Source organism: Rhinolophus sinicus, chromosome 13, assembly GCF_057876585.1.
Source record: "Rhinolophus sinicus isolate RSI-liver-muscle chromosome 13, RSI-T2T, whole genome shotgun sequence".
NCBI classification, from domain to species: domain Eukaryota; kingdom Metazoa; phylum Chordata; class Mammalia; order Chiroptera; family Rhinolophidae; genus Rhinolophus; species Rhinolophus sinicus.
This window is the reverse complement of record NC_142513.1, coordinates 19,170,536-19,184,847: the sequence shown is the minus strand read 5'-3', so window position 1 is coordinate 19,184,847 and position 14,312 is coordinate 19,170,536. Positions and strand designations below refer to the sequence as shown.

Here is a 14,312-nt window from a genome sequence, read left to right as displayed (position 1 = left end):
TGGGGGGGGGGCACTGTCCCTGTCCCCAGGGTGACCCCACCCTTCTTGTCACCTGACAGCACCGTGAGTCTCTAACTCAGGAACCCTGAAGGCCTGGGGGTCAAATACCAGGCCAGGGCAGCTAGATTGAGGGGTGAGGGTCTGCGGGACCAATAGATCTAAGTTCTAATCCCAACTCTAACACATGCTGGCTGTCTGACCTCAGGCAAGTCATTTCTCCTCTTGAAGCTTCTGGTTCCCTGTCTATAAAGTGAAGATAATAGAAGAGCTCACAGAGTTCGGGGAACCCAAGTGCCTGGCACAGAGGAACCAGTAACACCTGCTACTGCTGCTGGGATTACCCGGGGGCAGGACCTGGACTGTTGTGGTAATGGTGCTGTAAACTGCAGACCCCCTACAAGACAGTAGGGCAGATGCTTGACAAATAATTATTGAGCACCTACTATGTCCCAGTCACGGGGTTGAGGGCTGTGGATGCATCAGTAGGGAAAAGAGGCAGTGTCTTCCCACCTGGCTTACTTGAAGGCTAGGACTCATCTGAGCCAGCCAGCAGGTATGATGTACTACAATGTCAGGCAATGGCACGTGCTATACAGCCGGGCAAAGGGATAGAGAGTGTAGGCAGGGTTAGAAGGGGGGTCTGGGGTCCAGGGCCAAGACTGCCTCTCTAGGAGGTGACTTTTAATAGCGACCTCAAGGAAATGACGGCAGGAGTTGTAGGGATATCCAGGGAAGATTGCTCTTGGTTGTGGGAACAGCAAGTGCAAAGGGCCTGGGGTGGGAGTAAGTTGTGACTCAACTGGGAGGCCAGTGTGGAGGGAACCAGAGGGCTTGATGGGGAGAATGGCTGGAGAAGAGGCCAGAGGGGCTCCTGGAGGCCAGACTTGTAGGACCCTTACCCTGAGTGAGACGACAGTCACCAAGGCCTTTGAGCAGAGACTTGCGTCTTAACAGGACCCTCTGGCTGCTGTGTGGAAACCAGGCTGAAGGGATCAAGAGCAGAGGTGGGGAGGCCTTTGCTTTAGTCCTGGAGAGAGATGATGGTGGCTGGACCAGGTGGCAGGAGTAGAAGTGGTGAGGGCTGGTTGGATTCTGCCGATGTTTTGAAGGTGGGACAATAGGATTTCCTGATGGGTAGAATGGGGGGCAAGAGAGAATGAGAAGAGGGAGGGGGACAGAGAGAGAGAGAGAAGTTGGTGTTCAAAGCCCTGAAGTGGAAGAGGTCACCTGTGTTGGCAGAAAGGCAAATGAGCCAGGGTCACTCCGTGGTCACTTCAGGGAACAATGTTTGGATGACTGGACGTGTCAGGTACACTGAAAATCAGGATCAGTCTCAGTTATAAACAGAACAGAACAAAGATGTAAAGAATAGTGTTTCTGTCATAAACACTATTGGAAGGAGCCACAGAAATGAGCTGGGGAGTCAAGAGGCCCAGCTGGCCTCCTCCGTCCTCTGTGTGACCTTGCCTAGACACCTACCCTCTCTGGGCCCTCAATGCCTTTTGGAAGATCTGGACTCTGACCCTGATGGGTTGTCCTTTAGGCGTCTCCCCTGGAGGTGCTGGGGCAGCCATGAGGCTCCAGGACCCTGCAGTTGTGGAAGATGGGGAGAAGGGATGGGCAGGGGTCCCGGGGAGCTCAGAGCTGGGGGTGGGGAAAAGCTGGGCCCACAGAGCTACTTGGAGGAGTTTGCAGACACGGCATCCATGGCTGCGTGAGGAGGGATCCATGCAGGTCCCCCTGCTGCCATTCCCCCATCCCCTGCCCCATGGCCGGCCCTGGCTGGGATGACTGAGAAGGCGAGGCTCCTGCAGGAGGCACAGTGACCTCACACTGGGCCTCGGCCAAGCAAAGTGGCTGAGCCAGCATCTGGCCTTGGCGTGGCTGTATTTCCCAGGTGCAGCTAGCTCCTCCAGGGCGTGACAGAGGAGGTCCCGTTTGCCTTCTCCCCACACTGACCTTTCTCTGCGTTTCCACCACAGAGGGCACAAGTGTCCCCAGTAAGCACCCAGTCACAGAACGCAGCACATGGCAGCCAAAGGGGGCCTAAGAGCGCATTGTACAGCTGGGGAAACTGAGAGTGGGACAGTGACTTGGCCTGGCCACAGGAGATGGGGCTGGAACCTGGGTCCACCACTTTGCCATTCTGAACTCTCCTCCCCACCCCCACCCTTTCTGTCTCCTTCTTTCGTTTTCCATGCCCTTCGTCAAGGGTAGGTAAGGAAAAGGGAGCAAGTTCTTAAGGCAGGCTGACATGTGTGTCAAACCCACGTCTGACACTCATTTGCTGTGTGATCTTAGGTGAGTTGCTCGACCTCTCTGAGTCTCAGTCTTCTTGTGAGCCAGATGGATGTCATGATGACAACCTGTCAGGGCTGTGGGGAAAAGCAAACTGGACACTGTCTGTAGAATTGGACCAACAGGAAGCCCTTGACAAGTGACAGTTTCATGCCCTGGGGCTGATGGGCATCTGGGTTATCCAGTGGGAGGAGACGCCCAGAGCTTAAGTGGAGGGAATGCCGAGAACATTGCCACTTGGTACTTCACGCACACAAAGCACACAGAATTTGTCTCAGAGGGCCAGGACCCTCTGGACCATGTCTGGAGAAAAGGCCAGAACTCCAGTGCCTGGGAGATGGAGGGCCATCCTGTGCTCCATTCAGTGCCACCTCAGCCACGCCCAGCCTGGCCCTGGGTGCTGGGACCTTGCAATGGAGCCATCACTGTCCTGGTTGGTGGCCAGTGGCCCAGGCGGGTCAGGAGCTAGCCCCAGCAGGAGCCATCTCCCCGGTGTGAGTAGCAGCAGCCTAGGATGTGGCAGCATTGGCATCAGGCAGGCTGCCTGGTTCCAGGAGCGTGGGACAGAGCTCGGAGTGGCTGTGTCTGCCCCCTCACTGCTGTGTCTCCTCGTCCCAGCTGCACCAATCAAGAGTGTAGACCATGCCCACTGCCTCCATTTACTCCTCAACCTACTGCGTCTGCCTTTTGTTTCCACACTGCGCCCAGCTACCCCGCCACGCCCTCCTTCCCTGCCCAGCTGAGCTTCTCAGGGGTGTGGATCGTGCTCACCGACTCCATTTATTCCTCATCCTCTGTGGCCTGCATCCCATCCCACCCCTCCGTGGTCATTGTTCTCACCAAGGCCACCAGGACCTCCTGGGTTCACCTGGTGGCCACATCATACCTCACCTCCCCCAGGCTCCACACAGGGGCCCAGGCCCCTGACCACCCCTCCTCTGCCAGCCCCCTGCCTCTCTGGCTGCTCCATCTCACCACCTTCACTGGCTTCTCTTCCTCCATTGGTCCCTTAATGTTTCTGTTTCTCAGGGCTCTGTCCTGGCCTCCCTTTCTTCTCAGACCACACCCTTTCCAGGCCTCATCATCTGTCACCACTTCACTGTCCTTCCGAACAACCACAATCCCCAGCCCTTCAGCTCCATCGTTGGCCTTTCCCTGGAGCTCTCAGGGATGGCATTTCTTATGCCTCAGAAGCACCTCTTACTCAGCATGTCCAAAGTGATACCGGCATTTGCTCTCAGGCCTTCCCCTGTCACTCTGTCGCCTGACTAGTGAGGGACACCCCGTCCTCTGCATGGACCCTGATGGCCACACCCCAGCATCCCTTTTGTCCCCTTTCAACCTCTCAAAATAACAGCTTTATTGAGGTGTAGTTTACATACCATAAAGTTCACTTATTTTAAGTACTCATTTTGCTGAGTTTTAATAAATGTATGCAGTTGTACAACCATCACCACAATCCCAAAGTTTCCTTGTGTGCATTTGCAGTCAATCCCCACTCACGTCCCAGACCCCAGGCAACCAGGCTATTAGGAATGATGCTGCTATGAACATTCATATACAAGTCTTTGTGGGGACATACGAGTATGCTTTGGTTTTTCTTGCATTCCTCCCTTTTTCCCACTATCCAACCAGACCCTGATTTTCACTGGGGAGCCATGTGGTCCCAGGGAAACTGACTCTACCTTCCTCACTCAGGTAGAGCAGGTGACCCTGGTTAAGCCAATGAGTGTGTTCCATTCTCCAGGTACAATGATTGGTTCCTGGATGGGCATGTGACATAAGCAAGTCCAATCAGAGTGACTTAGGACTTGAGCTAGAAGAGAGGTCCTTCCTTATGCCCCGATCGTGTGATTTGTCTGGAACAGCTACAGTCATTTTTCATACATGAGGGAAGCCAGACTTAGGGCTGACATATGGAGAAGAACTGGGATGAGAAAACATAAGTGAAACACAGCTGGAACCCTGATTGAACTGTGCCTGAAGTCCACCAAAATGCTGGACTTTTTCAGTTATATAGGTTAATCAATTCCCTGTATTATTAAAGCCAACTTGATATGGCTTTTGTTGTTGTTGTTTATATCTCAGGGGCCAGCAAACTATGGCCATGGCCTGCCTGTTCTTATTAAAACAGAAATTGGTTGGAACACAGCCACACCCCCTCACTTATGTATTGTCTGTGGCAGCTTCGGAGCACTGAATGTCCCTCAAGCCTAAAATATTTACCATTTACCATCCTTTAAGGAAAAGTTTGCTGTCTCTTCTTATAGCCAAAAGTTTAGTATATTATTCCCCCCTTATCCACGGTTTTGCTTTCTGCAGTTTCAGTTACCCACGGTCAGCCATGTTCCAAAAATATTAAATAGAGCATTCCAAGAATAAACAATCCATGTTTTAAATTGCATGTCATTCTGAGTAGTATGATGAAATCCTGTGCTGCCCCACTCTGTCCCATCTGGGACGTGACTCATCCCTTTGTCCAGTATCTCTATGCTCTATATGCTACCCGCCCATTAGTCACTTAGTAGCTGTCTTGATTATTAGATCAACTGTTGTGATATTGCAGTGCTTGTTCAAGTAACCCTTATTTTACTTACTAATGGCCCCAAAGTGCAAGAATAGTGATGCTGGCAATTCAGATATGCCAAAGAGAAGCTGTAAAGTGCTTCCCTTAAGTGAAAAGGTGAATACAGTACAAAGAGATATTTTGAAAAAGAGACCACATTCACATAATTTTGATTACAATATATTGTTATAATTGTTGTATTTTATTATGAGTTATTATTCATCTCTTACTGTGCCTAATTTATAAATTAAACTTTATCATAGGTATTTATGTGTAGGAAAAAGCACTGTATGTATAGGGTTTGGTACTATCCATGGTTTTAGGCATCCACCGAGGGTTTTGGAATGTACCCCCCAAGGATAAGGGGGGAATACTGTATTCACTATATCTCCCCAGTCACTCAGGACAAAAACCTGGGAGTTACCTGAATCTGTCTGCCACCCCCCTGCCCCAGTGTCCCTTCCCTAGGTAGACCACTGGCAGCTCTCGCCTGGATCACACCGCCACCTCTAGGCTGCCTCACAAAGCTGCGGGTGATCTTCCTCCCACCCAAATCTGACCAAGCCCTTGGGCTCCCCACTGCTCCCACGGTAAGGGCCCCTCTCCCTGGACTGGCATTGCAAAACACTCCTGACGGAGCCCCCACCTGTATTTCCAGCCCTGTCTCTCCCCTCTCCCTCCTCCCCTTCTTCCCCACGGCACACAGACCAGCTCCCCACCTTTGCAGAAGTTCTTGCAGTTCCCCAGACATGGTACACTTCGTCCCTGTCCTTCTGCCTCCGATGCCTTTCCCTGCTCTCTCCACTCCTCAGCATCCTCCAAAGCCCAGCCAGAGCCTCACCTCCTTTTTGATATTTTTCTAATTCCCCCAGGCTGGTCAGGGGGAATTAGAGAATTCCGTGGGCCCCTGGACTTCTTCCAGGGCAGCTACTACCATCTTGAACTGCCATCTCTATTTATATATTTGCCACCTCCACTGACTAATTCATCTCTTTGCCTTCCGTATGGCCCAGCTTGGGGCTGTGCATAGAGTTGGGGCTCAAGAAATGTATGTTTGTGGGGTGCTGAGTAGGGACTCCCTGCCTTTTGCTCCAAAGCCACTTTGAGGAATCAGAGGGGCTCCAGGCTTTGAATGAGGGACCACCTGGGCTTGGTGTTAACAGCGGAGATGGAAGCGCTGGAACTGCCTGAGCCCCCCAGGCAGGAGCGCCTTGAGGAAGTGCAGAGAAACGCCTTCCAAAAAGGACAAGATGAACCAAGCATGAGCTCGGAGGATTCAGAGAAAGGAAAAGTAGGGCAGGTGAGAGTGGGCCACTGCAGCGGGCCCCGGGAGTACGGAATGGAAATGAAGGGATTACAGGGGAATGTCATTAAATGAAGATTTTCCGTGGCCTCTGGAAGTCAGCGGGCCAGCAGCGAGAGCAGGCCAGATGACCTGTGAGGGGGCTGCTGGGTCCTGTCAGAACTGCGGCAGGTTTAGGGATTTACAAGATTGACCCTTTGGAGGATTTAGGGAACATCTGATTTCCAAGTCCTCAACTGCAAAAAATCTGGGCGCCAGCTGGCTGGGTCCTGGGTGAACCTTCCCAAGAAGCAGCTGTCGGGGATTTAGGGGAGCACGGGCCTGGGAGTCCGAGCCAGCTGTGCCCTCACTCACGGTGGGGGTCTTGGCTCCCACCTCCCAGGGTTTAGAGCTGTGGCCCACACTCAGTGCCCTTTCCAGAAGTGCATGCTGATGTGAATTCAGTACACAGAAAACCAGAAACCAGACCAGGCCCAGACTCCATCATCAGGCTGTAGTGAGGTGTTTGTGAAAGGGCCTCGCAAACCGTGCAGTGTTGTAACACCCTGTCAGTGTCCCCTCCTCTGTGCAGCCATCCCAGACCCTCCAAGCTGAGCTAGTCACCCTGTCCACACCCTGGCTCCCCAGACTGTGTATAAACCTCATTCTGGCACCTATCCTCTCTGTCACAGACCCTAATGTAGGACATGTCCCCCAAGCAGATTGGGCTCCTCGGGGACAAATGTGCCACTCAGTCTTCCACCTCTGGCTCAGCGCCTGGCGCAGAGCAGGAGTTTGGCAACTCGTTCTTGAATGACCTTGAATTGTGAAAACAGCAATTAACTTGTGGGTTCTGGGTAGCCTTGGTTTATCAAAGCAAAGACCAGGTGGTACATGGTAGAAATCTCTCTAATAAAACGACAAAATGTTTTGAGTTGTGGCTCAAAAAAGTGTGAGCATTTGGAAATGCAGTGTCGGGGTTGAGAATATTAAAAGCTGTCTGGTCTCATGCTAGGGTAGCCACAAGTCCCATGTGGCTATTTGAATTAAATGAAATTTAAAATCTAGTCTTTCGTGGCACTAGTCCTGTTCTGGGTGCTCAGTAGCCACACGTGGCTTGTGGCTCCTGGTGGACCGTCCAGATGGGAGCATTTCTTCCATCCTTGCACACAGTTCTCTTGGACAGCGCTCCTCAGTACCTTGAAAATTCATGTTCATGCCTTATCTTGGGACCTGATAATTTGGGGGGCTTCCAGGATTCCAGTGTTTGAATCACTGCTCAGCCATTTGCTTGTTGTGTAGCCTGAGGCAAAGGAACTTCCGTCTTCTCCCTAAGATGCAGTGTCCTCATCTGTAGAATGGGTGACTGTACACCAGCGCCGAGCTGTAAGGGTTAGCGGACAAAGCTATATCAAGGGCTTCTCAGTGTTTTGATGAGAGGAGCTGTGAGGGCCTGCTGTTATCCACAGGGTGGTGTCCCGTGAGCTGTGAGAGACCAAACAGGCTGCACGTGTCGAAAAGCTCTTGGAACTTGAAGTTCGGCTGCCCATACTCATTAAAACTAGGGTCAGGGCATACTGAGTTCATCCAGGCCCTGGGGGCTGGTCTGGGGCCGTGGCCGGTGGGCATGTCTGGCTGGGGGCAGTCAGTAGGTGAGGACAAGGCTAGAGCTGGTGGAGTAGGGGCTGGCCAGAGCCTGGGAAATCCTGAAGAGGAGCAAAGAAGTTCACTCCAGGGCCCCCAGCTGCTTTGCAGTCCAGCTTTGTATGTATTTTATGGAAAACTGTCTGCTGTCCACTAGCTGACTAGAAACTATTAATAATATGAGCACTAATAGCAACTATATTTCCTATGCATTTTCTGTATACCAGGCACTGTTCTAAGAGACATGTATATGCATTGGCTCATGTAGTCCTCACACAGCCCTTTGTAATAGGTATATTATTATTCCCATTTTACAGACAGGGAACACTGAGTTCGTTTGTTCAGGGTCATATGACTACAAGGTGGGGGAACTGCGCTCCACCAGGGTCCACGCTTTGGCTAAAGTCCAAGCTCTTATGTACCTGGCCCTGAAGGCCCCTGCAGAGCCAGCCTCCGTCAGCCCTTACACACTCACCTCTGTCACTCCCCATTTCTCTGGTCGAGTTCCTCCGTCACCCAGGGGTCTCCTTCCTGTGTCTGTTTATCCCTCTACCTAGATGCTCTCCCCGCCTCCCCTCCACCCTCCACAGATTCCTGTTCACCCTTCAAGACCCAGTTCTGGTGCCAGCATCTTGAGGCCAGGGACTCTGGGCCTAAGGCATTGTTGTGTCTTAATGACCAGCACAGTGGCTTGGCACAGTGGAGGCCTCCGTAAATATGGGTGATGGATTGGAGTGAATAAATGGAGGGGTGGATGGAGTGGGTGGATGATAAGTCAGGGGGTGAGTAGATGGTTGGTGGATGGTTGGAAAAGTGGGTGGCTGGTGTGTGGGTGGTGTGGAAGGTTTGTGGGTAGATGGGTGGCTTGTGCTCAAGCACCCTGAGGAATGGAGTCTGAACTGAGCACAGGGTGGTGGGCATGGAGAGAAGTCATGGTTTGAGAGACATATTGGGGCAGAAGCAGCAGGGCTCGGGGAGGGCTGAGGGGCAGGGAGGGGTCCAGAGCAAGGCCCAGGTTTCTAGCTTGGGGACCTGGGAGGATCACAGTGTTACCAGGGAGGGGTAGGTTTGGGGCAGAAGGCGATAAGGTCCCTTTTGGACATGGGAGCGTGGGGGACTATGGAGGCAGATCGGGGATTTTAGCTGGGAAGATGAGTCTTGTCGGGTTGAAGGGAGGAACCACAGTCCCCGGGGGTAGAAGAGCCAGGAGGGCACAGCACAAGGGTGGAGGGCACTGCCAGATGGGACTGTCCATAAATCACTGCAGGTGGTACGTCAGGGCAGCCAGAGCCAAGGGGTGCAAGCAGGCGACTCAGTGCTGGACGGGAGCCAGAAAGGGTGGCAAGGTTGAGACCATCCTGGGGAGCCATTACCCTGGGCAGGGAAAACACACAGGCAGAGGCAGGGAGCAGGAAATGAGCAAGTTACGTCCACGGTCTCTGAGAGCCCTGGAGCCTGCAGCCGTCAGCTGGAGAACAGGAGGTTCGGTTGCTTTTCCCCATCCCAGCCAACATCGCGGCCTGTCTGTCCCAGCTAGCACCCTGTGGCCACAACCTCCAGAATCTGGGAAGACTCTGGCGGAATCTGGGAGCTGTGTTACTTTGGACCAGTCACCTCCCCTCTCCATCTCAGCTGCCTCATCTGAAAACCTGAGTCAGTGCCACCTACCTGGTTTGCTGAGAGGAGTAAACGAGATGTGGGGGTGTGAAAAGCCCCCAGTGTGTGAGGGAACACCACACATGCTATTTTGAAAAACTATTTTTCCATTTCAATTCAACTCCAGAAATACGTATTGAGCTAAAAGCTTCTGTGTAAATCCACTTTGTAAATTAAAGTTTTGTACAGCCAATACAGGCCCATTTTACCTGGGCCTGGGGAGGCCCGTTATTAGAGAAGGCCTGAGTCAAATTCTTCCGAAAAGCTCCGGTCATTTTGTTTTTTGAGTGACGAGCTTTTTGACGTTTCAAGCTTGCAAAGCGAGGCTTTCATTTGTTCCATGTGTGTTTTGAAAGATCTTCCTGGCTGCTACACAGAAGACAGACAGAAGGCAGCAGGGCGCCCGGGGTGGAGGCCAGTGCAGTGGCCTGAACGAGGGATCCTGGTGGCCCAGACAGGGGGGCGAATGGAGATGAAAAGAAAGAGATTTGAGAGAGATGTAGGAGGTTTAAAAAAATATAGGACATGGTCTTGGGTTTTATGTATGAGGGGAGGAAGGAGAAGGAGGAAGGAGCACGGGAGCCTCCTGGCTTCTTAGTTACTGAGGAGGGTGAGCTGGTGCCAGGTACCAGGTTAGCAACGCTGCATGAGGGCAAGGGCTCTGGGGAAGGCCATAAACTGGGCCCTGGAATTGTAGGGGTGAGATGTCCCCAAGGAGGCAGGCCCATAGGAATTAGGCTACGTGGACCTGGAGTTGGGAGGGGCAAGCTGGGCTGGAGAGAGGCATGTCCGTGACAGGGAAGGCGGGGAAACCCAGGGCTCGTGACAATTTAGTCAATAACTGTTCAGCATTGAAAGTATTTGCGTGACGTCTTCACTGAGCACCTCCGCGGGCCAGGTGCTATGCTAGGCACTGGGGATCTGGCAATAAATCCAAGAGACAAAACTCTGCCTCCCGGAATGACATTTTAGTGGGAGAGGCAGGCAATAATCAGGATAAATTACTCATTTACATATCCTGTTACATTGTGATATGTGCCAAGGAGAACAATAAAGCAGGGAGGGACGGGCCCTGGGAATGTTAGGTGGAGTGGATTAGGGGGTAATGGTATCAGCAGACATGGAGGTTGCTTCACTGATTAAGCTTTACAACAACCCTATGAGGAAGGTGTTATCATGAGTCCCATTTTAGAAATGAGCAACTGAGTCACAGAGATGTTAAGAAACTTGCCCAAGGTCACTCAACTATGTAACTGGCAGAGCCTGGATTTTACATGGAGCCCATACCCTCCAGTTAAGAGTCTGAATACCTCTCATTGATAAGGTCAGGTCTCAGCAAAGATCTGAAGGGAGTGGGGGGGTAAGGCTCACAGGTCTGGGCAGCCAACATTCCAGGCAGAGGAAGAGCAAGTGCAAAGGTCCTGAGGCAGGAGCCCAGATGCATATTTAGGGCCCAGTACGGAGGCCAGTGTAGCTGGGACAAAGGGAGTAAGAGAGTAAAGGGGAGAATTGGAGGTGGGGGAGGGGCCACCTGTGTCTTCTATAGAGCGCCATCAGCATTCACTTGAGGTGAAGTGAGTCCCTGGAGGGTTTAGAGCAGATGAGGGCCAGGATCTGACCTGCATTTGAACCTGATTCCTCTGGATTCTGTGTCAGGAGCAAAGGCAGGAGATGAGCAGATATGAATAATCCAGGGAAGGGACGGCGATGGCTCAGTCCACGGTGGGGTCGCAGTGCAGGTCGTCCATCAGCTTCTTGATACATTGTGAAGGTGGATCCAGGAGGAGCTGCTGACGACTCGGATGTGGCGGGTGAAGGAAAGAGAGGCGTCAAGGATGACTCCAGGGCTTGGACCTGCGTAGCTGCAAGGGACGGGGCTCCACTGACCGAGATAGGGGCAGCTGTGGGAGGGGCCACTTCGTAAAGTACTTTCCCTGTCTATTATCCCTTTTAGTCCCCTGGCTTCTCTCTGAAGTAGGTGTTGAGACTCTCATAGGTTGCGTGACTTGCCCAGTATCACTCGGCCAGAACATGGTGGAGCCAGGACCAGAAACCAAGTGTATATCGTAAAGTTTGGAACTGTGATTCATTCATTCCATCAGCAAACATTTCTGGAGCACCTACTGTGTGCCGGGCACTGCCCTAAGTGTTGACAACGATGACCAATGATGATGGTCCCTGTCCTCATGGAGCTCCCAGTCTGATGGAGGAGGCACCATCAACCAATAATCATGGAAAGTTCCTCACATCAGCATGAAAGTGGCTAAAAGAAGAAACCGGGGGAGCCCTAGGCGCCAGTAACAGAGGACCTTTCTAGCTGGGAGATCAGGGAGGGTTTCCTGGAGGAGATGAACATGAAGTGCAAAGGCTTCTGGGATAGAGGGTCTGGAGGGACATGGGGGGCTTCTTGGGCAATGCTCCCTGGTTTCCCAGACCATAGCAGAAGAACCTCGCGGGGACCACAGAGTCCCAGAAGACAGCTGCCCATTTGGAAGTCAAAAAATCTTCTTTTCTAGTGTTGGATTGTTGTAACAGATCTATTGAGATAGAAGTCACCTACCATACCATTCATTCTTTTAAAGTGTACAATTCAGTGGTTTTTACTATATTCAGAGTTGTGCATCCATCACCACAATCCATGTTGAACATTTTCATTATCCTAAAAGGAAACCACGAACCCCTTAGCTGTCACCCCTTCCCCCCCAGTCCTCCCACTGGCAACCACTGATCTGCTTTCTGTCCCTGCAGAATTGCCTGTTGTGGACATTTCATAGAAGTGAGATCATACACTGTGGTCTCTGTGGCTTCTTCCATTTCACATAATGTTCTCAGGGTTCATCCATGTTGGAAGTCCCCAAAATCTTAAATACCATCAGAGCTGGCAGGGACCTAACAGACTGCCTTGTGTGCTTCTCCCACCTGTTGGAAAGTGGGGAATTGTGGAGGAGACTTGTTCCGGTCCCCCAGCAAGGAAGTGGGGGGACTCCCGATGAGTCACAGGACCCCCAGATCAGAGCTATTGCCCCACTGCCCTGCACAGGACACCTCCCTCTGTTGTCACCTCTTTTCCTTCATCTTTGGGATCCGGCTAATTTTGGCTAAAAGTGACAACTTGGTTGGGAACGTATCCTCCCAAGCACTGGATTTTTATGCCCTAGCAATTTTCACGCCCCACGGTACATCTGAAATCTTTTATGCATCTTTAAGAATTTGTGCCCACTAATTCAGAATTTTTTGGAGTTTGGTATTTTCTTTTCCTGCTACTTAAACACTTTTTGTCCAGAAGGTTTTGCCTGTTTGTTTTGGTTGGTGATTTTCCCTGGGGCTGGGGGGGCTGAGGTAGAGCAGCATGAGGTTAAGTGTGAGGTGTTGGAATTGGATGCCCCGCCTCTTCCTCAGTGTTTGTGTTTGCTTTGCCTGGGTAATTACTGAAGCTCCCTGAGCCTCAATTTCTCCCTTTGAAAAATAGGGATAACATTATAGGGCTGTGGGGAAGAGGGAATGCAGGGAAACCTGTTACAGGCTTGGATACAGAGAGGTTAGAGGTGTGAGCGCTTTCCAGGACCGTGGGGTAACCTGGAGAGAAAGGTGACCCTCCCCCACCATCATGGCCCCTTTCTCCATATTCCTCATATGAACTGACCCCTGTACCTCCCCTCCCGGGGCTGAGAGGTGGATCCTGGGCTCAGATCCTGACCCACCCTCTTGGATTCTGTGCCTCCACATCAGCTTGGTTTCCACTGTGTCTCAGTTTCTCCACCTGTAGAATGAGAGGGTGGAGGGCTGGGGGTTTCCACTAACGCCTCCAAGGCGGCCAAGAGGCTCCTGGGAGGGGGGCGTGGAATAGAGGAGCCCTTGTCTTCTCCCAGGAGGGCCGCGTTCCTGCTGATGTAAAGATCCAAGCGGAGCCGTGGCACCTGTTCAGGAGAGGTGGGTGGAGAGGGACACCTGGCTTCTCTTTGCCTCTTGCACAAGACGTGTTATGTGGGAGGTGATGGCGGGGGGTGTGATGCAATGAAGGGCCTCCTGCTCTGAGTGCAGGGGACATGGGCAGAGCCTCTCTGAACGATCTTTATCAGGCACATGCTTTGTGCCAAGTATTCTATCTGCATTATCTTTGTAATCCTCACGGCAGCACTCCAAGGAGGCACTCTTATTCCCATTTGACAAGTAGGGAAACTGAGGCTCAGAACAGGGCAGCTGCCTGCCCAGTGTTGTTCATCGAGTGAGGGGCTAAGCTGGGATCAGAACTCAGAACTGTGTGGCTTTCCTGACTGCCCCCATCCAGGGAAAAGGAGGGAGAAGCAAGACAGGGAAGACTGGAGCCTTTGGAACCCAGCTTCCCAGCTGCTGTGGGGATTCTGTGGGTGGTGGGAAAGGCATTGTAAATATGCATGACATGCAGATAGCCTCTGAAAAACAATGTGGGGCTCACACGAGCAGGGGTGCCATCGTGCTTTGGAAAATGTAGTGTTGTACAAACACTTAGGTTTCTCTGGTTGCTGCATGCTGTCTCCCGCCCCAGCACCCCGAGGGCCAGTCCAGGGTCTAAAGGTGGAAGATCGTCCTGGGGGCCTACTAACTGACATTCTCCCACATTCCTGCAGGCACTGGTACCTCTTCTCTCCTGGGTGCCTGGTGGTCAGAACGTGGTCACTCTGGGCACTGGAGGGTCCCTGTCGCACGCTGCTTGCTGCCAGCATCTCTGATTACGTGCTCGGAGGAATGTGTGTGCCAGCCCTAAGTCCAGCGCCCGCTCCCGAGGTGACGCCTGCTGGTTCCCGACTGGTTCCTATTTTCCCTCTGCACGTAGCTCCCTGGTTGGTAAGTAGCTACGTCCGCCGGCCTGGGCACACGGAATCAGGG

At 52.3% G+C, this 14,312-nt stretch overlaps 1 protein-coding gene across 8 annotated transcripts in view; it reads left to right on the top strand.

Moving 5' to 3' along the window:
* DLGAP4 (DLG associated protein 4) overlaps positions 1-14,312 on the top strand; it is a 234,140-nt gene that overhangs the window by 82,356 nt on the left and 137,472 nt on the right. For all 8 annotated transcript variants that reach the window (XM_074317780.2, XM_074317784.2, XM_074317781.2 and 5 more), the window contains one exon: positions 14,054-14,270. The gene's annotated coding sequence lies outside the window, so the exon portion shown is untranslated. The remainder of the gene's footprint in view (positions 1-14,053; positions 14,271-14,312) is intronic.